This window comes from Loxodonta africana, chromosome 4, assembly GCF_030014295.1.
Source record: "Loxodonta africana isolate mLoxAfr1 chromosome 4, mLoxAfr1.hap2, whole genome shotgun sequence".
Taxonomy (NCBI): domain Eukaryota; kingdom Metazoa; phylum Chordata; class Mammalia; order Proboscidea; family Elephantidae; genus Loxodonta; species Loxodonta africana.
In genome coordinates this window covers 91,439,376-91,465,728 of record NC_087345.1, presented here as the reverse complement: position 1 = coordinate 91,465,728, position 26,353 = coordinate 91,439,376, and the positions used below count along the sequence as shown (strand labels likewise).

General features: G+C 38.8%; 1 protein-coding gene across 4 annotated transcripts in view; it reads left to right on the top strand.

Annotated features, from left to right (window-relative positions):
* DIP2B (disco interacting protein 2 homolog B) overlaps window positions 1–26,353 on the top strand; it is a 267,785-nt gene that overhangs the window by 42,226 nt on the left and 199,206 nt on the right. The window lies entirely within an intron of this gene.

The following is a 26,353-nucleotide window of genomic DNA, read 5'->3' as shown; positions in this document are numbered from 1 at the left end:
GACTTCTTCCTTCAGTACCATCGATTCCTGATCGTATGCTACCTCCTGAAATGGTTGGATGTAGACCAGTTCTTTTTGATACAGCGATTCTGTGTTCCTTCCATCTTCTTTTGATGCTTTCTGTGTCCTTCAATATTTTGTGCAGAGAATCTTTCAGTACTGCAACTCGAAGCTTGAATTTTTTTTTTAGATCTTTCAGATTGAGGAATGCCGAACAAGTACTTCCCTTTTGGTTTTCTAACTCCAGGTCTTTGTACATGTTATTATAATGTACATGTTATTTACTTCATCATTTCTTCTGTTTGCTTTAGCTACTGTGTGTTCAAGAGGAAGTTTCAGACACTCTTCAGACATCCATTTTGGTCTTTTTTTCTTGTCTTAATGACCTTTTGCTTTCTTCATGTATGATGTCCTTGATGTCTCTATGGATTTGCCTATTCTGGAAATTTCATATAAGTGGAATCATACAATGTGTGGCCTTTTGTGTCTGTGTTCTTTCACTTAGCATGGTGTATCCAAGATTCCTCCATATTGTGACATGAATCAATATTTCATTCTGTTTTTTGGCTGAATAATATTCTATATATAGATATACCACATTTTGTTGCCCATTCATCAGTTGATGGACATTTGAGTTGTTTCCACTATTTGGCAAATACTATGAATAGTGCTTTTGTGAACATTTGTGTATAAGTTTTCGTGTGAACATATATGTACCTAAGAGTGGAATTGCTGAGTAACTCTATGTTTAACTTTTTGAGGAACTCTTAAACTGTTTTCCAAAGAGGCTGCATCGGTTTCATTCCTGCCAGCAGCATATGAGAGTTCCAGTTTCTCCACATCCTCACCAGCACTTGTCTTTTTGATTATCGTCATCCTGATAAGTATGAAGTGGTATCTCATTGTGATTTTGATTTACATTTCTCTGATGACTAATAATGATGAACATCTTTTCATATGCTTACTGACCATTTATTTATCTTCTTTGGAGAAATGTCTTTTCATATCATTTGACCATTTTTTAATTGAGTTCTCTTTTTATTGTGTTGTAGGAGTTACACTGTGAATTCTAAACCCTTACCAGGCTGATGATTTGCAGATATTTTCTCCCATTCATTAGGTTGAGTTTTCACTTTCTGGATGGTGCCCTTTGAAGTACAAAAGTTTTTAATTTTGATGCAGTCCAAATTATCTGTATTTTTTGGTTACTTGTACTTTTGGTGTTATAGCTAAGAAACTGTTGCCTAAACCAAGGTCACAAAGATGTACTTGTATATTTTTTGTGAGAGTTTTATAGTTTTAGCTCTTACATTTAGGTTGCTGATCCATTTTGAGTTAATTTTTCTGTATGTCGTGAGGTAGGGGGCCTATGTTTATTTGTTAGTTAGCATGTGGATAGCCAGTTATCCTAGCACTATTTGTTGAACAGACTAATCTTTTCCTTATTAAATTTTCTCGGCAAGCTTGTCGAAATCAGTTGACCAAAAATGTAAGGGTTTATTTCTGGACACTCAGTTCTATTCCATTGATCCATATGTCTATCCATGTGTCATTCCACATAGCCTTGACTACTGTGACTTTATAGTAAATTTTAACATCAGGAAGTGTGAGTCCTCCAACTTTGTTCGTTTTCAAGATTGCTTTGACTCTGAAGCTGTTTCATGCTTTCTGACTTTTTGTTCTCTTTGTCTCAAGACTTCTCCCACTCTTGTTTTCCTGGAGAATTTTACTTATTCTTTAAGACTCAGATGAGCATCAGCTGTTCTGTTAAGCATGTTTCCCCTTTGAAAAATTGATTGCTCTCTCCCCTCAAACCAAAATCAAACCTGTTGCCGTCGAGTCGATTCCAACTTGTAGCAACCCTCTATGACAGAGTAGAACTGCCCCATAGAGTTTCCAGAGAGCACCCGGTGGATTTAAATGGCCAACCTTTTGGTTAGCAGCTGAGCACTTAACCACTATGCCACCAGGGTTTCCCTCTCTCCCTCAGTCCTCCCTTTGTTCAGCTCAGCTTTTTTTTCACAGGGCCAGGTGGCCAAATTCAGTCATCTACCTGTTTTTTTTTTACAACCCAGGAACTAGGAACAGTTTTCACATTTTTAGTGGTTACGTGGGTAACTACTTAATAGCCTTATTTTTTTTCTTTTTTATTGTGCTTTATGTGAAAGCTTACAGTTCAAGTAAGTTTCTCATATAAAAATTGATACCCAGATTGTTATGTGACCCTGGTTGCTCTCCCTATAATGTGACAGCACACCTCTCCTTTCTACCCCAGATTTCCTGTGTCCATTCAACCAGCTCCTGTCCCTTTTTACCTTCTCATCTCGCCTCCGAACTGGAGCTGCCCATTTAGTCTCATGTATCTACTTGAACTAAGAAGTGCTGTATTCATGAGTATCATTTTGTGTCTTATAGTCAGGTCTAATCTTTGCCTGAAGAGTTGGCTTCGGGAATGGTTTCAGTTCTGGGCTAACAGAGAGTCCGGGGGCCATGTCTTCTGGGGCCCCTCCAGTCTCAGTCAGACCATCAAGTCTGGTCTTTTTACTAGAATTTGAGCTCTGCATCCCACTTTTCTCCTGGTCCATCAGGGACTCTTTGTTGTGTTCCCTTTCAGGGTGGTCATTGGTGGTAGCTGGGCACTATCTAGTTCTTCTGGTCGCAGAATAGCCTTAGTTTTGCCTCTTGGCCCATAATGCCTAAAGTATTTACTATTTGGTACTTTAAAAAATTTGCTGACCCCTACATATCACAACTGGGTTTTTTTTTTTTTTTTTTTACATATCACAACAAGAATATGTAATTTTTTAAAGCATCTTTCCTGTTAGATTGAGTTTTCTAAGGACAAGGACTGAATCTTGCTTATCTTTCTGTACCACTGTTTGTGTAAATACCTGATACAGGGTAGGAATTAGTGAACATTTTCTGAACGAGTGAGTGGTATGACTCAAAGTGGTATTTTTATTATAATTTCTTTTGTAATGTCTCTTGGTTTTATATAACTAGTTACATTATGCTTTGTTCTTTTTACATGTGCAAAACTCTGTAGACTTCAGAATCTCCTTACACTTTAAAATAGATTTACAGAATGTACTTATGGAATACTTTTTTTGACAGAAATTGCACTACTGATACAGTAAGAGTTATTGAAGAATTGTATGGTATGGTAGAAATGAAAGCAGAATTCCTCCTCTTGATTCCTCAGTTCCTTCGATGGCAAAGATAGCAGTATAGTTGAACCTAGTAGGCTGCTATGTCAGTCAGCTTTGTTTCTGCACTGATTACATTATCTTAAGTCCCTGGGTGGTATAAGTGGTTGCTTACTGAAAGGTTGGAAGTTTGAGTTCCCCAAGGTCTGGCAGTCTACTTCTGATAAATCAACCATGGAAAACCTTTACGAAGCACAGTTCTAATCATGTATGCATGGGGTAACAACCATGAGTTAGAATTGACTCTCCGGGAACTGGTGGTAGTAACCCTATCCTAGGCCAATCAGATGTGCTTGCTTTCTCAAATAAGATAAAAATATTTTGCTGCACACGTGTGTAAATTAGCACAAGTATAGCAAAAGTTAGTCCTGTCATTTCAGAGATATCATTAACTAGTACCCGTGAGAGGCTGTACGGTGCATCACAGGAATGATGCATAGTTTTAGATGCCTACACCTTCCGTTTGGTTGGAGTTGGAGTTATGTGTTGTGGAGAATTCTGAGGCCATGCTTGAGATCAGTGATAGAATACTGCTGTGACCGAATAGTAATGTCTGCCATTGTTGCAGAAGGGGTGACGTGCATGCCACGTGTATTTGCCTTCCATAGGTAGTGGAACGAGGCAGAGTACAGAACCTGACAGATTTAGATATTCTAACACTTATTTTGGGGCAAATTATTTTGTCCTCTTGAAACCTCAGTTTCCTTATCTAGAAAATGAGACCAGTAATATCTCCCTCACGTACTTAATAGGATTAAATAGGATAATGCTTGCAAACTACCTACCCAGTGCCTTGCATATATAATAAATGACTAACAAATGTTAATTCTCAGATCAGGGATACTTAAAACATAAGAATGACTAGATTCTGCTGCACATTTTGAACCAGTATGCCACCTTGTGTGATGTAATCCTCAAAAACATCGAGAAGATTCAGACCCGTTAGAGTACTAACACTGACAACCTATACTGAGAACCTTTCCCCACCCACTTGCCATCAGGAGTTGGCTGAGCTGTTTAGGCAGCTAGAAGGCTGGTTATTAATGACTCTGTAGGTGATGAAGTGATTGGAAATGTGTGTTACTGTTTAGTTTGAATCCCATACAGCCTAACCTATCGAATCCTCTTTTGGTTTAATTTCCATTTGCTTTTCCTTTGGAGAGGAGAATAGGGGCAAACCATCTAGTAGAAGGTGGTAAGGTTGGCGAAAGAGAAATGGCTGCCATTTTTAAAAGCAGCTTTGTAGAGGAACGTTGGCCAAAGTTTGTTTATTATGGCATTGGTGACATTGAATGGCTGTAGGAGTTATCTTAAAAAAAAAAAAACAAAAAAACTAAAAAACCTGGAGTTTAAAAGAAAGGTAAATGAAACTTTTTTCTAAGATTCTGCTCTGTGTTACTTTGTTCAAATCTCTGAAATGCTCCTTGTCCATCATCATTTGTTTTTCGCAAGGAAAGGTGTATGAAGGGATGTGTTCAGGTCATTATACGCCTCAGATTTAGCAGATTGAGATAAAACTTGGTTATAACATTAAAAAAAAAAAAAAAACTGGTACCTCACTTTTCTGGGATAATGTAGGAGGAAGTAGAAAAAGAAAAAGAATTGAGATGTCTTTTTGAACCTAAAACTAGTTTTATGTATAATACTTTGGGTTAGGGCTCTGAAATGCATTGCTTACAAAACCAGTTTAAAAATGTATCACTTTCTCTTTGGCTGTATTCCCTACTTACTGAAACTGCTGACTCAGAGGTTACAGTCACCTCTCATTTTTACTCTTCCTTCTTGACCTTCGAACAGTCAGCTTCGTTGAAACCCTTTCATCCCTTGGCTTTAGTGAAAAACACCACTTTCTAAACAATATGAATTTCAGTCTTTTTTCTGGGGGGTTCCCTTTTATAGAGATGAAAACTTGTATGTTTAACTTTAACTATTGATTATTGATTCAGTTGGTAGTTAAAATTACAGTTTGGCTAAAAAAAAAAAAGAAAAGTTTATGGGAAATAGTAATTTCCCTGTGTAATTTAATGATGACTGTATAACATTAGATAATAGCAATTTAAAAATGTTAAATGGAAATATAAATTGGTACCGTCTTTCTAGATGACAATTAGGCAGTAACTTATAACAGTTAATTTTGTATGACTCCTGTGGAGCTGTTGGTGGTTGGAACTGCTGACCTTTTTATTAGCAGCTGAGTGCTTAACTACTGCGCCACCAGGGCTCCTTTTGTCCTTACTACATCCATTAAAAAACATAAACTAGAGCTTTAAATGCACTGAGTTTAAATACGTATAAGCTAAGTGAAAATAGTGGGGCTGTGGAACAGTATTTTATGTATGTATATATATGACATGATTTTATTTTAAAACTTAACGTGTACAGTGAAACCTGTGAGAGCCAAACTCTTGCCTTTCTTGGTCTCACAAGTTTTCCACCTTTGACAAGGTGCAGTCTCACCACTTTTATATTGCTCATTTTAGTGGAAAATATTTGCATTTTCCTTCTCTGACAGATTTCCGCCTTAAACAGCTTCCTGCTTTTGCAGGTTTTACTGTATGTGTTAAATTTTATATACGCATAAGAAAAATCACATTAATCTTAGTGCCGATTTCCTCTGGGATTGAGTATAGAGGGCTTAGAGGGGCAGAGTAAGGAACTTTTTACTAGATGGACTTCGAACAAAAGTGATGAGTACAGGGATTTTTACTTTTTGCGTGTGTGCTTTTGTGTGATTTTTCAAACAAAATAGTCTTAAGAAAAAAACAAATTAATGGAGAGCAGTAAGGGGGAGATATGGATCCAAATAATTATTTTAAGTTGATTTTTAATTGAAGAAGGGTGTCTTTAAAAATGTATGTGTTCAGATCCATACTCGTGTATGTATGTGCATATTTATATATATGATACAAACATACAGAGTAACTAAAGTTGGACATTGAATTTAGATAAAAAGATGCACTCTATTGACATGCATTTTTAAAGTGTAAGACACAAAGAAGTGTTTTTTTCACACATCACAGTATGCAATAATAGTTCCTAAGAAGGTCTCTCCTAAGTGACAAAATTTCTTCTGAAAATATACAGTGTTCTAGTGTTGGAGTAATATGTGCTCAGGTTTCCTTAACGCATGTTACAGCTTGTTCATGGCTCTGAGTTAAAGTTTAAATTTTATGGTAATTAACCAACTGCATGACCTTTGAAACTGAGCAAAGAAAGTATTCCAGAGCAGTGAAAGCTCTCAGTACAACTGCTCCGGGTGTGGACTGTAAAGTGGAATTCTCTTCCATTGAGCAAGTCAGGAATGAGAGTGGGGGCTGTTGGAAAAAAAAAAAAAAAAAAGGCTGTGTGGTTGGTTTGTCATGATTTCTGCATTTTATGTTTAATAGGTGGCCTGTTTAAATTCATTGGATAACGATCTCTTTTATACTTGGAAATATGTAGCTTATGCCTATGTGCTCCTAATTTTGTTTTCATTCTGAATAATTTTTAAGGAATTGAACTTTATGATTTTAGATACAGGAATTTCAGCTGTTCATATAACTAAGGAAGAGTCCTATTTCAAATTTAACGATCAAGCTATCTAGTTATTTCAGGTTTGGAAATTTTCTTAAACCTCCCTTCTGTATCATTGGCAATTTAGGGACTCTCCAGTTTGAAAGGAGCCCTGGTGACGCAGTGGTGAAGTGCTTGGTGCTAATCGAAAGGTGAGCGGTTTGAACCCACCAGTCGCTCCGTGGGAGAAAGATGTGACACTGCTTCCATAAAGATTTGGAAACCTTGGAAACCCTATGGGGCAGTTCTACTCTGTTCCTGAAGTGTTGCTATGAGTCCGAGTCGACTCAATGGCAACAGGTTTGGTTTTTTTTTTTCCTCCAGTTTGAAAGTCATCTAGTTTTTCTGTTTTCCTCCTTCAGCCCTTGCCTGTGGAGTGGCAGCCATTTTGCTCTGTTGAATTTTTGACCAGTGACGGAAAATGAAATGCTTAGAAACTGGGAATTTTGTTTTTAGGCCTGATTAGTTTTGTGTGTCATGGATAAAATTAAGTTTTTAAACTTTCCATGAGATCTGTTGGGTTTTAATTTAGTGTACTGGTTTGTGGTGCCTGCCTGATTTTTGAGATTTGAAGTTCTCTGCAGATTGAACAGTTTTCTTCATGGATTTTTTTTTTCATTAACCCTTTTCATGGGGCATTCACAAGTGAATTGAGAAATTTGAACTGCTCAGACTCTAACTATGAATATTTAATGAGAGAAACCCAGTCTACAAGAACGATTAGCCTGTAAGATATTATTCATAGCCATTAGTATATTAATAGCTCTATAAAAGTTTCCCATATTCCAGGATTCCTGAGGGGAATGGTCTGGATAACCTAACAGGCATTTTCCATCTCTCATGACTCATTTTACCTTACTGAGAAATTATCTTAAGCAGAAGGAAGTGAATGGGCCTGGTAGAACCAGATTCTAAATAGTGCTGCTTCAGAGGGAAGGGAGTGGTTTGTCAGTCAGTGCCTGTGGTGGCTGTTAATCCGGAGGCAGCACTCTGGCCAACATGTAGTATTTTGAGGACCAGATTCTGTATATTTGTTTTGAAGTCTGTGGTCAAAAGCAATTGTTGTAATGTATATATTAATAACAAAACCAAAAACCCGTTGCTGTCGAGTTGATTCTGACTCATAGCAACCCTACAGGACAGAGTAGAACTGCCCCATGGGGTTTCCAAGGAGTAGCTGATGGATTTGAGCTGCTGACCTTGCGGTTAGGAGCTGAGCTCTTAACCACTGTGCCACCAGGGCTCCATATTAATAATAAACCAACCAATAATAGCTTCTGTTTATTGGGAGTCCCCGGGTGGTGCAAACAATTAAGGGCTCAGTCACTAACCAAAAGGTTGCAGTTCAAATCCACCCAGAGATGCCTCGGAAAAAAAACCCTGGTGATCTACTTCGAAAAAAATCAGCCATTGAAAACCCTATGAGTCAGAATCTGCTCAGTGGTAACTTCCCCCCTCTCCTGTTTTTTGAGTACCTGCTTTGCGCCAGGACTTTGCTAAGTTCTTTACATGTATTATTCCTGCAGCAAGCTTTCAAGGTAAGGATTGTTATTTTCATTTACACAGGAGGATCTATATGTAGAAGAATACCTGCAAGTATTACTGCATTGAGCCCTGAGTAATGGGCTCAGCATCTGGAAAGTTCTAGCCCCATTTTATTGATAGGGATATTTTACAGCACTCGCCATTGTGTGACATCATACTATGTGTTTGGTTTTTGTCTTTCCTACTAGGATGTAAGGGCCAAGACATCATAAATAAACCTTTCTGTGTTGTTTCATGATGAGTACTGGGATAGTCATAGGCAGTCTTTTAAAAACCTTTAGTCTTAGCCAATTATATGATTTCCATTTCTGTATGTAATTCTCTTGCCTTTTTTTTTCAAAGATATGGAGATAGGGAAGTTCATTAAACTCTTAGGCCCTTCATGAAGCTTCTTTTTGCTCAACTTTTGTGTTTTCTTCTTTTTTTTAATAGCAGCTTTGTTGTTGTGTGCCATCGAATCAATTCTGACTCATAGCGACCCTGTAGGACAGAGTAGAACTACCCCTAGGGTTTCTAGGTTGTAATCTTTACAGGAGCAGATCGCTAGGTCTTTTCTCCTGCTTGAGGGGCTGGTGGGTTCGAAACTGTGACCTTTCTTTCAGCAGCCGAGAACTTAACCATTTTGCCGCCAGGACTCCTTATAACAGCTTTATTGAGATATAATTCATATGCTGTAATATTCACATTGGTTTTTAGTATATTCAGAGTTGTGCAACCATCACCACTATTTAATTTTAGAACATTTTTTGTCAACCCAAAAAGAAACCCCAGCCATTCCCCATTTCCCCCTCCTCTGGCCCCAGGCGACCACTAAACTACTTTCTGTCTCTGCGAATTTGCTTGTTCTGGATTTTTCATATGAATGAAGTTACATAATATGTGGTGTTTTGTGACTTTCTACTTTCACTTATCCCTTTTCTTTTAAAACTATCAATCACATGTTGCATCAGTGTAGTTAATTCCAAAAGAATGAAGCAATAACAATGTGGTAATAATTCCTTTATTATTGTTGAGTAATATGATATTTAAATCTCCCTGGTGATGCAGTGGTGAAGGGCTCAGCTGCTAACCAAAAGGTCTGCAGTTGGAATCCACCAGCCACTCCTTGGGAACCCTGTGGGGGTTTTACTCTGTCCTGAGGTCACTGGGGCAGTTCTATTCTGTCCTGTGGGGTCGCTGTGAGTTGGAATTGACTTGACGGCAGTGGGGTTTTTGGTTTGGTTATGGGTCACTATGAGCTGGAATCGACTTGTTGGCAGCAGGTTTAGTTTTTTCTTGGAGGGCACAAATAGTTTGCACTTCAGTTGGTTTGCGGTTCAAACCCACGCAGTGGCGCTGTGGTAGAAAGGCCTGACGATCAGCTTCCGTAAAGATTACAGTCAAAACATTACGGAGCAGTTCTACTCTATAATGCATGTGGTCACCATGAGTCAGAATTTACTCCATGGCAATGGGTTTGGTTTTTTAATATGACATTTTAGATATGTAGATTTCTCAGATAACTGATACCATAAGTGCCTTTTAAGAACTAAAAGTACTTAATTTGAGCTACAGTTGTTGAAGATCTTTCTAAATTGTCTTACATATTTCTCTAATTTCTTAAATAGAGCATAAGCATAATGTAACCCTTTATTAATAACCTGGGGGTCACTGTTTTGAGTGTTTATTGCCCTGTGCTATAAATGGTGTCTTTGGACATTTGAGGTATGTAAGGCTGTGTACCTGTACACTGGGCATATGGAATCATATGCCCAGTGTAATCTGCTCTTTATATTTCAAGAAATATATCTTCACAGGATCATGTTTTTGAAAATAAATGAACATGTCAAAGATTCTTACAACCCATTTTAAAGAGAATCTAAAGAGCAGGCACATATAGAGCCGACCCTCCGTATCTTTGGGTTCTGCGTGTGTGGGTTCAGCCAACTGTGGATTGAAAATATTCGGAAAAAAAAGAAAGTTCCAAAAAGAAAACTTGAATTTGCCTCGTGCCTAACACTACGCTGAACCCATGTAAATGAAGTGATGTGTAGACATACTGTCCTCTAGCCTCCTGCCATTCCCGTAAGTCCTCAGTCTCTCTCCAGCTCTCATTGTTTGAGCATTGTTCCCCTCTTTTCTCCTTTGTTTGCTACTTGTATTGTGTGCACCCTTTGTTTCTGTTAAAAATGGCTTCTAAAAAGCAATGAAGCGGTCAAAGCAATACCTCAAAGTCTAAGAGGGAGCATAAAGTGCTATCTCTTGATGAGAAAATAAAAATCTTAGATCTTTTGAAAAGTAGCATGTGGCTTGCTGAAGTGGGCCATAAGGTTGGTAAGAACTAATTGAGCATTCGCCCAATAAAGCAGAAAGAAGCAAAAATAGTCTCTTTGGTTTGAAAAAGTGCTTGCAAAGACTGAGAAAACATAAATGTTAATTATAAGCATTAATGATTGTTTACATGGCATTTGCATTGTATTGGGTTTTGTAAGTAATCTAGAGATGATTTAAAGTATCAGGGAGGATATGCGTATGTTATATGCAAATACTGTGCCATTTTATATAAGGGGCTTGAGCATCCAGGGATTTTGGTATCCTCAGGGGTCCTGGAACCAATCCCCATGGATAGGGAGGGATGACTGTATAAACGGTCGGGAATGCTGAAATGAATTTGCTAATAGGTGTAAAACTGGACTTTTTTAAGGAAGAGGGGAATAATTGGACAAAATTCATTGCATTATCAATTTTCTACAACTTATAGAGTTGTCAAGTGTATCAGTTAATGATCATAAAAGCCACAGACTCTGAGGTAACCTTGGTGGAAGGGTGTGTCTCGTATTCTATTGAAAGTGCTCTCCATAATCTTTTTTTACAGTATTATTTTTAATAAAACTCCAAACCAAACCTAGTGCCATCGAGTCAATTCTGACTCACAGTGACCCTATAGGACAGTAGAACTGCCCCATAGAGTTTCCAAGGAGCGCCTTGCGGAACTGCCAACCCTTTGGTTAGCAGCCGTAGCACTTAACCACTACGCCACCAGGGTTTAAATTTGCATGTTATTTCATAGTATGTTTGTGACATAAGATATTTAACCTTTCGCCTCTTCTTGGACATTTAGACTGTTTGTTTTTTCAGTTTTGTAAACAATGTGCATTGCATAGTTTTGAGTGCTGTATCTTTTCTTGATTATTTCTTTAGAATCAGTTCCGGCGCCCTGTCTGCCTGCTTCTCTAGCCCTGCAAAGTTACACCTGTGGTCCAGTAACAAGCCATGTGTTTTTAAATCTCTGCTCTTTTGCACAATTTACTGCTTTTTTTTTTTGTCATTCTCATCTTTTACATCTCAGCTCAGGTAACACCTCTCTCCTGTCCCTCTTCCCAAGACTGGGTTCTGGGTGTCTTTCAAATGTCACCCCTCAGTTCCTTTTCTCAACTCCCTTATGGCACTTCTCACACTCTTTTATCTGTTACTCATCTGCCTCTTCCATTAGACTGTGAGCTCATTGTCGCAGCCTTGGCACCGTATAGCTCTGCGGCAGTGAAACATTGCCTGGTACAGGATACATCTCTTAATATTTTTATGTGGGTGCTTTCTTCCATCCTCACTTCGGGAATCAAACTCTACCTTCTGTCTTCTTGTAGGGCACTTACACCTGTGGTCTGGTGCCTAACATACACAATTTGGTATTATAGCTCAGTGCCAAGCGTGCCTTCTTCATAGGTTGTCAATTCTTTTAGGGCAGGGCTGCAGACCTATTTATCTTGTAACCCCCAGGGAACCAAGGGCAGCTGCCTTGTGTGCAGCCATAAACATTTACATTGCACTGATTCCTACACCCTGGAGGGCCTGTGTTATTCATTATACCTCTTTCCCCAAGCATCTGTTTCTCACTACTTGTTTGTTTGCTTCTTCCCTAAACTTTTTTTTTTTTTTTAATTTTTAAAAATCGTGGTAAAAACCCAATCATGGTAAATATATATATTACGTACAAGTCACCATTTTAACCATGTTTGAGTGTACAGTTCAGTGGTGTTAAGTACACTTACATTGTTGTGTAACCACTACTACTATCTATGTATAGATCTTTTTTATCATCCCAGACAGAAACTCTATACACATTACACTAACTCCTCACTGCCCCCTCTTCCTAGCTCTTGGTATTCTCTATTCTACTTTCTGTCTCTAAAAGTAAACTACTGTTTTTTTTTCAATTTTATTGTGCTTTAAGTGAAAGTTTACATATCAAGCCAGTCTCTCATACCAAAACTTATGTACACCTTGCTACATACTCCCAATTGTTCTCCCCCTTAATGAGACGGCCCGCTCCCTCCCTCCACTCTCGCTTTTCGTGTCCATTTTGCCAGCTTCTAACCTCCTCTACCCTCTCACCTCCCCTCCAGGGAGGTGGTGCCAACATAGTCTCAAGTGTCCACCTGATCCAAGAAGCTTGCTTCTCACCAGCATCCCTTTCCAACCCATTGTCCAGTCCAATCTCTGTAGTAAACTACTTTTTAAACTGTCATTTTATTTGTATGATTATCTTATTAGGTCTCTCTCTCACTATATTGAAGTACCAGGAGGGCAGAAATTATGTCTGTTTTGCTGATCATTGTATCCCAGGATCTAACACAGTGCCTGACACTTAGTATGAAACCATTGCAACTCATAGCGACCCTGTAAGACAGAGTAGAACTGCCCCATAGGGTTTCTGAGGAGTGGCTGATGGATTCGAACTCTAGACCTTTTGGTTAGCAGCCGTAGCTCTTACCCACTGCATCACCAGGGCTAAGGCACATAGTGTAGGCACTTAGTATTCATTTATTGAATAAATGCCTTACGCAATCCTGAATGTGACAAGAGACCACCCTGAATTTTGCAGGTCACAGTGTGACAAAGATTGCCAGGGGTTATAATTAAATAAAATTAAGTTAATTCAGTAGGACTGAATTAAATATCTAGGAGCACTATCAGTTTCATCCAAATAGGAATGTTATTCTAACAGTCAAAATAAAGTATTAAAAATCTCCTTAACTGAGGCCTTTGCGTTTATTTATGCTTTCCTTTATTCTTAAATTTATATTGAAATTCAAGAAGTTTTACATGCACATATTTTAAAGAGTCAAATAATTTTATAAGACATGACCACAAACAGCAGTCCTCTGATCAGCTTTCTATCCATTTTCCTCTTTGCCAGACGTTATCGACTCGACGGCACTGGGTTTTTTTTTTTTTTAACCTCTTTTAACTGATTTAGGTTTCATCTCCATGCTTTAGATGACTTTGCGTGTATTACTTCTTCTTGACCTTCTGTTTTTTCGTGTGGTTTACTGGCTTCCCACCCAACCTGCCTACTCAAACCTTCTGTACCACCTTCTCCTTGATATAGCATAATTTTCGATAGACATTAGATTGGCGTTCAGTGTTTACATTATTATGACTATGTAAATGCTAATGGCAGCTAAATCATGTCGTATACCATGAGTTTTTTTCTTTCCTGCTTAAATTTTTTGTCTCTAGAACTGCTAAATTTTTTATTTGCTTACTTTCTATTTATTTATCATTGATAATGTCGCCACATACTCTCGTATTGCCTAAACCTCCGCTCTACATGTTCACTCACATTAGGTGTTCCGTCACTTTTGCTCTCCTGAACAAGTCCATCCTGGAGCCTTCTGACCTGCTACAGTTCAGATGGCTGATCTCCAGCGCACCTCACAATTCCACAGTGGATAGCCCTTCCCTAGCTTCCTAGGGATTTCCGTTGCCTCTTAAGTTGCATATTCTATTTTCTGGGTCCCATAATGTCTCTTTTCTGGTGTTTACTCCCTCACTCTGGCAGTGAATCTCTGAAAGACATCTCTTCATGTCTTTTATTTTTTTCAGTGTGGTGTCCTTGCCTACATCTGTATTTAGTGCTCCCCATTCCATAGCGACTTTCTATTTTACCCTTCTAGAAAATAAATTTGCAGTCTTCTGCAATGGTGAGGAAATGGCATTCTGTTGGCTGCATGAAGGAAAGGAGAGGATCTGGGGGCCTAACTTTCCTTAAACAAACTTTCAATAAATCTTTCTGTTTTTAGCCTATTTTTACCCCCATTTCCAGAAGGAACTGGTTCAGCCCATTCTTGAGCCTTCTAGATTTTCATAGTGCCCATTGCCTTGCTCCTTTGTTGCTACTTGTGACTCAGCTTTCTCAGGTCTGCCAAGTCAGTTATCTTTGATCCATCTGCTTTCTGGTTTCCAAAATTTTGTTGTCATTGTCTTTTCTGCAGTTCTTTTTTTATCCTTATGGTTTAATTCTTAAATATTTTTTGCTTGCTGTCATACAGTGAGATATGAGAAGGAAGAAAGGCTTAATCAGGTGCACTCGTCCTGACTGGAAGGCTTCCTAAGCTGTGTTTTTTTTTTTTTTTTAAATCTCCATCCTTTGTTAGTTAGACTTTGTGGAATAACCAGTTGCTGTTGAGTTGATTTTGACTCATGGTGACCCCATGTGTGTTAAAGTAGAACTGTGTTTCAAAGGGTTTTCAGTATTGGTTTTTTAGAAATAGATTGTTAGGCCTTCCAAGACACCTCTGGGTGGACTTGAACCTACTACCTTTTGATTAGCAGCTGAGCACGGTAAGCATTTATACCACCCAGGGACTCCTGTTAGTAGAATACAAGTGTAGAAATGCAATGCTGCCAGCAGTGTGATCTCGAGCAAACTATTTCACCTCTCTGGACCTAGATTTACTCATTTGTAAGAAGTGTTAGAACAGAAATTGCTAAGGTCCCCTTCATTTCTAGGAGTATGTGATTCTCAGTTATTGCCCTTAGGAGGAGCACTGGAACTTTTGAGTTACCCTGATGTCTTCAACCAGCACTGCTGCATCTAGAACTATTTAATTTTTTCTGTTATTTCTGTTACCCCTAAGAGTAAAGGAGCCTGATCAAAACAATGTAGTATCTATACACGAAAGCTTTTGAACTAGATTGAGTAAATTCGTGTAATAAAACACAAATGTCTTGAAATTTGTGACAGTTTGTATTGGATTGAGTCAAAGTTCATTTTTTACTGTCTGTAACACTAACATTTGTGTGGTTTTACCTGTTCTCAAGGAAGTGGATAACTAAACAAAACAGTAGTACCAATTGTATGGCAGAAAGACAAGCTCAGCCTTAGCAGAAATGACAAGAGCTCTACAATCCTTTCACTAAGGAATTGCAAAAGCTATGTAACATAAATTCCTCCAGGTTCAAGCAGTCCATGCATACGGATGTGGTCACATAAATGTAATAAAATTTTTGTTGGCTTTTGCCTGCCGCTAGTTCTAGCAGATTTCCTCAGGGAATAGCTCCCTCATAGCATCCCATTAGCCACAGTCAGCAGGTGGCAGCCACCATCACTCCTTAGTAGATGTTGTTTGCCTAGGAAGTCCCTGCCACTGTTGGAGAACACCAGCATCCATACCAAGAATGATACAGGTAGTGCTTCAGATCTACCAGGAGACAGAGCAGGGCTGGCTTCTAGCCAGAAGTGAAGAGATCACCCAAACCACGGCCACGTCCTCTAGGAATCTGCAGGGTCTCACTGGTGCCCATGCCTCACACGTGGTAAAGCAGCTCCTGCACCTCAGCCTGGACCATAGAGGCTGCTCTAGAGGGCAAGATGGATAGGGACACAGGCCACATACCATTTCAGAGTTTCCCAAACACTTTCGCCCAACCTTTCTCATTTGTTTCTCGCAATTATGTAAAGTAGGAATAGATTATCATTCCCATTTTATAGGTACGTGATCAACACTCAGTGATTCAGAAATATATTTGCCTAAAGTCTCATAATACATAGTAACATTTATGACGGTGAACTAAGGGTTTTAATATAATGGTTGTTCTACTATTCATAATGTTTATCTTACTTGAAAAGTAAATACCTGTCTCCCTGGGGTCAAAACCCCACAAGGCAGAAGACATATCAATGGATGAGTAGTATAAAGATCAGGAGTCAAAGAGATGTGACACAGGATAAAAGGTAGCAACAATGAGAGAGAAGTATGGTTAGGACATGAGCTAAAGCAGTGAAGATTTAATTTCTAAAGATTTGCATGTGGTTTTTGTTATTTCTGTTGTTCAGAATATTTTCTTGAGCAGCTAACCAAACATAGCAGGAATACATCTCTTGTTAGGTATGTTTTGTGAATTGGGGAGCAGGGAATTATGGGACGGGAGGGAAACAAATACGAAGCAAAGGGAGAGGATGATCATTCCACTTAGTGGAGACACCTAGAAATACAGAGGAGAACATGAGGGCCCAAAGGAGTGATGGACAAAAGCAAATGATGAGAGGTAAAAAGGTCCTGTAAGCTAGAAAAAGATGGCTGCAGTTGGAATAAGAATTGGGTAGTTAAAGAGGTGAGAAATAGGTAAAAGGTGACTAGAACACTAGCCTGAGGTAAAGAACAGGCTAAAATCAAGAAGAGTCATTGAAAGTTTAAGAAAAGTTGTTGTTGTTAGGTGGTGTTCAGTTGGCCCCTGACTCATGATTACCCCAGACACAATGGGATTAAATGCTCCCCAGCCCTGTGCCACCCCAGTGGTCATTTGTGAATCAGACTGTTGTGATCCATAGGGTTTTCATTGGCTGATTTTAGAACATAGATTGCCAGGCCTTTCTTCCTAGTCCCTCTTGGTCTGGAAGCACTGCTGAAACCTGTTCAGCATCATAGCAACACAGAGGGTTCCACTGACAGATGGGTAATGACTGCGCATGAGGTGCACTGGCCAGGATTTGAACCTGGGTCTCCTGCATGGAAGGCGAGAATTCTACCACTGAGCCACTGTTGTCTGCACTGTCAAAAGTTAGACCCCTCCAGATCCTCTCCCTTCCTTCAGGCACCCAAGAGAATGCCCTTTCCTCACCCTAGAAGAATAATGCAGATTTATTTTCTATAAGGGTAAAATAGAGTCTCTAGGATGGGGGTCTTAACTGAATCAGGCAAGGAGAGCATACTATCAAGGCACTTTCAACTCATTCATAATTCTATACATACCCAGTATCATTTGTCAAGAGCCCTGGTGGCATGGTGGTTAAGAACTTGGCTGCTAATCAAAAGGTCAGCAGTTCGAATCTATCAGCCACTGCTTGGAAATCCTGTGCGGTAGCTCTGCTCTGTCCTGTAGGATTGCTATGAGTCGGAATCGACTAGAAGGCAATGGGTTTGGGTATCATATATCAAGGTTTATTTAATGGGCAAACTAGGAACATGAGTGTTTAGGTGACATCCCCCCAAGGGATAGACATTCTTATTAACTTCTGCTTAGGTTTTTGGAAAGCATTTCATTTCCCCTTTCCTCCTCACCCCTCCGTAATTTAGAAGTTAATCTTCACAAAAAGGAGGAAAGTGGTGTAACAAAGCCTAAAAGACTAAAAGGTAAATATTTTCTTGTATATTTTACCAGTTTAATCACAACAATTTGATTAAGGAACAATTAGTGCTTTAAAAATATTATTATTTTACTAGTTCCCTAGATCTTTAGCATTTGAAAGTCATCTAGATGTTTTAGCCACAAGGGTGGGGCTGGAATATAAAGAAGTCTAAGGCAGAATCTTTGCCTTGTAGAAGGGATGAGATGCAGTGCACCAAGTTCAGTCCAGCCCTCACTTTGTGCACCTGTGTACAAGTGTAAGACTACGTTAAGGGTAACAAAACACCTTGTTTCCTGCCCTTGGGGAGTTTAGAATGGTCTTTCTCATATTATATTTTGATGATCGTTAATTTCAATGAGATATTCCATCTATAAAAGATTCAGTGGTTTAGTTTCATTTCACTGAGATTCATAATAAATAAAAAAGTAGCGTATTAAAGGCTCAGGCAAGTGTCTGGCAAATAAACTGTTTTAACATTTTTATGGCTCAGTGTTTTCTGTCGTTTATTCTAATAGAAAATACTGATCTAGGTAAGAGTACATTCCTCTAACCCCGGCGCAGATTAAATTGGCAATGAAGTATTTTAGTCATCAGCCTTCAGCTCCCTGCCACCCCTTTTTACTCAATCTAGATTGTTTAAGAAAAGTTAGACTCCTACATTCTCTGTCTTCCTCCATGCAGCCAAGGGTGTTAATGTTGGTGAATATTTGAGGTTTTATTTCTGTTGGTGTCCTTCATTAACTATACTTAGGAACCATCAGTTTGAATGGGAGACACTGCTAGGTTCTTAAAGAAAGCTGCTGAGTGTATTTTTATGTTATGCATTCTGCAGTTTGTCATAACATTTCTAGGTGTAATACAAGGTGCAAGCATACCTTGTGGACATTTTCTGATGCTTTGATACACAGTATACAGACCTTTATTCCTTATCACCATCTCAGGTTGTGACATTTACATAGTTAAAAAATTTTAAAGAGATCTACGAGTCTGTCTTAGGGCCTTTTGTGAAACTTTTCCAAGTAGAATAAGTTAAATTAGTACGCTCATAGACCTAGTGCATCTAAAATTATGGAATATCTTGATTTATGGAAATAATATTCCTGAGAGGTTGTCTATAAAGTAATTTTTGTGTGTATATTTATCATATAATTGGGGATAATAATTGACTCCAGTGTAATACTGTTCAGTCTCTTTTGTGATTATGTCTGTTTCCCTTTGAGGGGTCCTCATCTCATGGCAAGGGACCATGGTTTCCATTCCTCTCTTGCTTGGACCATCAATGCTTGTTGATTGAATTAAAGAGGACAGGTAATCATAATTCAGTTGAATTGAATTGAGTCATAATTCACATGTTTAGAATCACTTTCCAGAGTGACATGTGAATTGTTGTAGTTTACGTAATCTCCCTGACCTTGACTGCCAGGAACAAGTTTTTGAATGAAAAGTAGTTGGAGGAAAAGTGTCTCAAGCTTTTCTTCCAGATTTCTGACCAAGTCTTAATGATGGTAATTCCTCCTCCTAGAATAGAGAAGATTATTGGGCAGAGAGAGGGAACGTACATGGTAATAAGAAGGAAATTATCCTGTAGGTCTCCTTTGTACACAGGTTTGGAGCAAATGCCTGAAAGCATAGAGCAGGGCTTTTTCAGTCTTTTTTAGCAATGCTATTTGTATATTTAAAGGAGTTCTGGTGGCACAGTAGTTAAGCACGTGGCTGCTAACCCAGAGGTCAGCAGTTCAAACCCACCAGCTGGTCTGCAGGAGAAATGTGTGACAGTCTCCTTCTGTAAAAATTTACGGCCTTGGAAACCCTATGGGGCAGTTCTGCACTTTCCCGTAGGGTTGCTGTGAGTTGCAGATGACAGCAGTGGGTTTAGTTTTTGGATTATTTACATATTTGAGAGTTAAAGAGTTAATTTTCTTTAAAAACATCCTCAGATTTTTTTAAGGTCAGATTAGTATGACTGTGTGGCTATTGTATGTATGTATGTGTGTTGAGGGAGAGAGAGATACTGGTTGATTGATGGTAATATTGTATATAAACCAAATAAATACTTAGCCATGTTGGTGTCAAGGGAATAATTATAACTCTTAACAGATCACCAAATCCGTTTTAGCTGCCTTGTAAAGTCAGTATCCCAACCGACTTCGCTGCCACACAGACACTAAGACACCTCAGTGAAATCGGCGTCTGAATGATTGTCAAGTTTGAAGACTATTCAGAGCTTGGCTTTTGATTTAGCTATGGAACCAGTAGAGAAGACCAGTGCATCAGTTTTCATTTGTTTGTTCCTTTGGGAGCTGCTGGTTGTTTGGTTTCAACATGTGCTTAACTTTTGTTGAGATGAAATTTCCTCTACTTTGTTCCCTTTCAGTTTTTTAAAACTCCTTATTCTGTGTGTCTTCTTTCATCCTTAATTCTTGAGACTTTGACAGGACATGTGGTGACCATTTTTTCAGCCCTCGGGTGCAGAAGATTGAGCTAATCATACATTTGTGTTCCCCGCTTGTGACCAGCATTGATCCTGGCAAGTCTTCTGTCTTAGCTTTTAAAAATAGTAAAAATGAATCTTCTGTCTTAGCTTTTAAAAATAGCAAAAATGAATTCATTTCCCTTTCATTCCCGCTTCCCATTTCTGGTCCCAGCTCCCGTAGTTAACTGCTCTAAATGGTTTGGTATCCTTGTATTCATATTTATTCTCGTAAAATATATAGTGTTGTTTTGTGTGTGTGTGTGTGTTGTTAACTTTACCTAAATAGGACTGTGCCATAGTCTTTGTTCTGCTTCTTATTTTTTCTACTTGTTATTGTCTAAGGACTATCTCTGTTGCCTGTGTATATACCTAGTTCTTTGTTTCTAACCACCAATACTCAGTCTATCAATTATTTGTTGTCTCAGTTAAGAACACTAGGTGACCTCAAACTCCCCACTACCTCAGACAATGGATTGAACATCTTGTATTTGTTCTCTGATGGCCCTGTGGGAGAATCTCTCTGGAATTGTATCCAGGAGTGGATCATGTACTTAATTTGACTAAGCATTGCCAGATTTGGATTCTGTGTCAGTGTGCACAAGGGTTTCTGTTTCTTCATATGCCTGCCAGCACTTGGCTTTATCCAGCTTTCTAATTTTTGCCTATCTGATAAGGGTAAATGGTGTCTTAGTGTTGTTCTAATTTGTATTCTCCAATTATTAATGAGTTGCAGCATCTCTTTATATATCATTAGAGCCATTTAGAATCCCCTTCAGTGAATTACTTGTTCATATTCTTTGCCCATTCCTTTAATTACAGTTCCTGTCTTTTTTTAGTTGATTTGCAGAAGCCACGTCTTTTCCTGGTTGATTTCCAGAAGTCTTTTGTATATTTTTGTATAGTCTAAAATATTAGCCTGGTCTTTGCCTTTTCCCAGTTTGTCATCGTTTGCTGGTTTTGTCGATGGTGTCTTTTGTTGAACAGAACTTAACTTTGATGTAATAAATTCAAAATTTTTTACCTTATGGCTTTCTGAGTCTTACTTAATACAATAAAGATATTCTACATTTTAAATTATTGTTTTGTAATTCAGTGTTTCGAATTAGGTCTTTCCTCCATCTTGGTCCATCATTGTATAAAGTTTGTTTTGTAATTCAGTGTTTCAAATTAGGTCTTTTCTCCATCTTAGTCCGTCATTGTACAAAGTTTAGAAGCATAATCCAATCTTATTTTTCTCCAAGTAGTGACCCAGTTTTCTCAGCTCCATGAACTAGTTTATGGTACTGCTGTTTATATACTTTATATATCATGTGCTCTTATTTTTATAGCTCTCCCTAAAAGTTTTACTCTGTTTTATTAGGTGTATTTGTTTTTTCTCACATTGGGGCCATCTGTTTTTATTACTCTTCCTTTGTGCTATATTTTAAAATGTAGTAAAAAAGCTAGACCAGTTGCTGTTGAGTTGATTCTAACTCATGGCGACCCTGTATGTGTCAGAGTAGAATTGCACTGCATAGACTTTTCAATGGCTGTTACCTTTTGGAAGTAGATTGGCAGGCCTTTTTGCTGAGGTGCCTCAGGATGGACTTAAACCCCCAAGTTTTTGGTTAGCAGCCAAGTATGTTAACCATGTGTAACACCGAGGGACTCCAAGGGATTGCATGCATGTATGCATGTATATGTATATATACATTATACAGTATTTTTCCACAAATAATTCACGCTTCTATGTTTGCCATCTGTGCCCTCCCCCCGCAAGGTATTTTTGTAGGTGCCACTATGCCAATTTTTTTTTAGATGTTGCTGTTATTTGCATAAAGATACAGTATATACATATATATTCATATATTCCCATCATGTTCTAGATGCAATACTTAGATCAATAAATCTTTGAGCACCTACTAGGTGTATACATTGTCCTGTATGAGATGGTTGCTAACATTCTAAGGTATAAAAATGTAGGCAGACAACATGTGGCTGTATGATACATAGACAAATAATTTTTTTGCAGTACCCTGGTTTACTTGAAATCCTCCTTTGAATGAGCAGTCTTAAGTTTGTGAAACAAAGTCCTCGGAAGTTTTAGCTTCATGGTCACAACAAAACTTTTATTGACTGCTTACAGTTTAGTAGATACTGGTGATGGCAAAATGATTATCCAGGTCCAGTCCACAAAGAGCTCACAGTCTCATCAGGAACTGATCTGTAACAAAAAGAAAATCAAAATATGATTATATGGTGAGGTAAGTGATAATAGAGGTACTAAAAAAAAAAAAATGCCATGACAACCTAGGAGAGGGCTTGAGATTGCCAGGAAATCCTCACAGAGGATATATTATTGTTGGCAGCTTCTTGAACGACTTGGCTGTAGGTGGATGGGAGTCAAATTCTGTGTAACCCTGGGAATCTTGGCCTTTCATTATTTGTATAATCTTAGCATATATCCAGAACGGGGAGTTTATTTAAAAGATGCATTTCTTTCCAGCTTAACCTTTAGTTTAACTATTCCTTTAGGAAAAGACATTTATGGATGCAGCTGTCGGACAGCGTTACAGCACTCAGCACTCTGAGAGCCCGTCACAGCTAAGCAAAGTTACACAGCTATAGTTACACAACTTTTCTTAGGTTGTACTTTCCTTTTTAACACCGATACTTCTCATTTTTCTTTATCCAGTCTGTAAAAACAAAGCAAAATTTAAAAAACTTGAATTTACTGTTTCACGTTATCGTCTTCATGTGTCTTCCTTTTTCTTTCTCATCAAACTAAGATGCCCGTCACATGCAGGATAGAAAACATGTTGTCCACAGGCCAAGAACATAGTTATTTCAGACTTTGCTAGTATATGGCTCTTTTTTTTTTTTTTTTTTAATTAGACTTTTACAAAGGAGATTCTGGGGTTATTTTTGTTTTTTCATTTATATACTGTGAAATTAAGATATATTTCCTAGGAAAATATTTGACAAGAAGCAGAACTGAAAGCATTTTGCTAAGTAGAAAGTTAAGACTTGCTTAATTTGTGGCCTGCCGGATTGGTGGTGTGCCGAGAGTGCTTTTGCAACAATTTGATTCAGCAAACGTTACTTAATGCTGTGGGCAAAGCACTGCTAGGCCCTCTGAGGGAGATGAAAATGAGCAAAACACAGGCTGTTTTGAAGCACCTTACAATTTACTGCACCTGCTGTTTCTGAGGAGCCACTGGCTGGCGCAAATATTTAAGTGCTGGACTACTAACCGAAGGGTGGTGGTTCAAACTCACTCAGAGGTGCCTTGGAAGAAAGGCCTGGCGATCTACTTCTGAAAGGTCACAGCCCTGAAAAACCCTGTGGAGGGCAGTTCTACTCGGTACGCATGGGCTCGCCACGAGTGGGTATTGGCTTGAAGGGAGCCAACAACAATAACAACAACAACTGCGCTTTCTGAATTCTTCCTATTTCCATTCTTCGTCTTTGCCATTTTCCAGATAATGAAAAATAGAGCTTTAATTTACCAATTCTGTAAGCTGAAAAGTCTATAAAATTAGTTTGTTTAAAATGTTGGTTGCTGGCTTTCCTTCGTGCTGACAGAATTCAGGATAACAGAAAACAATTTGGTGTCTCAGTGCTTCTCTCAGTAAATTAACATTTACAGAAGCGGCTGTTTTTAGAGAGCATGGTGACCCAGCCCGTGCTGTGCCTCCTCATGGATGGTATTAAATCTCATCTGAGCAGCTCTAGGAGACAGTTGAGAGTTAGAGAATATGCCGAGTGTCAGCATCTTGGCTAGGGTGTGCTGTTAAAACAAAGAACACTCTTGGCACCCAGAAACTGATTAGGCATGTACCACTGTACACGTCAGCTCTAATAAATAAAGCCACATAGGGTGTCCAGTGCTTTCATTTAGGCAGAACTAAATGGTTAAGCATCCTTTTAGGCTGCCCCCTAAATCTATCCCAGACTATTAGCACATAAGTAAATCTCACTAAATCTCCACATGCAGCCACTTCTCCAGAAGCCAGAGTTCTGGCTTCATCAACCCGAACACTTAGTTCTATTAAACTGATAACTACTTGAATACTTATATGAAAAGCTCTGTGCTGGGTGCTTCAGGGTTTCAGAAAACAAGTACGATTGAGTCCCTGTCAGGTAATTTACAGATTTAGTAGAGCACTCTGTGCTACCCATTCTACCTGCCATCCCATTTTAAGTCCCAGCAGGCCCTCTGTGTCTACCCTGGCCTGTTGTTTTGTTAACTGCTATCCAGTTGGCCCCCGACTGACGGCGACACCATGCACAATGGAACAGAACACTGCCCGGTCCTGTGCTGTTGTCATCCATAGGTTTTTATTGTCTTATTTTTGGAAGTAGATCACCAGGCCTTTCTTCCTAGTCTCTCTTAGTCTGGAAGCTCCAGTGAAACCTGTTCAGTATCACAGCAACACTGAAGTGTCCACTGGCAGATGGGAGGTGGCTGCTCTTGAGGTACATTGGCCTGGCATCACCTACAACTTGGTGTTGGCACAAACTCATTGAATATATTTGTTACAAGACAATCTGTATAACTTTATCCTTAATGTACAATAAGTGTTGGAAACAGTGGATGTGCCGTGACCCCTTACAGTGTCCGGAGTGATTAGTGGAGAAGTCTGTCGTAGCACCGATCACTTGGAGTGTTGTTTCAGAGCAATTTTTTTTCCCCTTAATGAAGTCCCATGATTGTCACCGTTTAAACTGACAGAACCCAGTAGTTAGACAGTACCTGGATGTGTGGCAGTCGTTAAAAATGGTTAGTCCAATCTTGCTTACTTTTCCTTTCTCTGCGATGTGTATTTTTCCTTTCTCAGACTAAAAATGGCCCTGTGTTATGTATGATAGCATGGGTGGGAGTGGTAATTTGCATGAAATCTCTATATTCACCTGCTCAAATAGTTTGTCTTCTTAAGTTTTTTTTAAATGACCAGAGATATTTATAAATCTTATTGGAGAAGTTGGAGGATAATTTGGAGATGTGTTTTTCTTAAGAACAGAATTGTGCTGACTTCCTTGACTATGCTTGATGGCATTAAGACTTCTTGGAAATTCTTTCCAAAATCTTGCAATCTGAAAGTGGATGGAATATTTGAAATTAATTTCAGCTGTAATTGTGTGTATAATGTTGCTAGTCTCTTGCCTTTTTTTTTTTTTTTTAATAAGCAAATGTGAAGGACAATACTTTCACCATCAGAGGAGTTAAGATTCATCTAAAAAGAAACCAGAGAACTAAGGTAACTGTTTAAGAATCTTGAATCACTTCACTAGGATTATTTTTGTTGTTGTTAGTTGCCATTGAGCTGCCTCTGACTCATGGTGACCCCATGTACAACAGAATGAAATGTTACCCAGTCCTGCGTCATCTTTGTGATTGTTGGCATGCTTGAGTCCATTTGAGACCATTGTGTAGTGCCACTCAACCTAGGGAGCTCATCTTCCAGTACTGTATCAGACAGTGTTCTGTTCTGATCCATAGGGTTCTTATTGTCTAATTTTTTGAAGTGGTTGCCAGACCTTTCTTCCTAGTCTTTGGAAGCTTTGCTGAAACCTGTCCGCCATGGGTGACCCTGCTGATATGTGAAACACTGGTGGCATAACTCAGCATCATAGTAAAACGCAAGGCACCACAGCATGACTAGGGTTAGATTAATTAGATAAGGCCAATCTAAAATTAGATTGCTCTTTAGTTCAACTTAATGTTGGAATCTAGAAGGGTGAGGAAATCAGTAAATAGCAGGTTCTGTATAAATTGAGAAAAAATAAAAAAGCAGCAGATGGGGGCTGTGATATCACCTTTATTATTAATAAAGACACAGGTGGAGACTGTAGCTTAGTGTTAGAGCCAAACTGATTTGCTAACTGAATTCCAGGATTCAGATAGACCTATCCCTAGCCATAGTAGTACTGGTTTGGAGAAGGCATATGCTGTGTACAAGTCCCCCACCCAACCCAATTCCTGCATGCAGCTCACTCATATGAGGAAGAAGGGCATAACTGGGCTGTTTATTTTTCCCGTATTTACCAACCAGATCAATTGCTTCTCTGCTTGGGGTAGAATCATTTAAGCCTCCAAAAAATGCCAGGATGTAACAAGTGGTGGCCCTCCGTTAACATGAAGGAGACATCAGAAGTGGGGAATAAATTTTCCCCTCTAGCACTTGGTTCTTTCTCCCATGCATG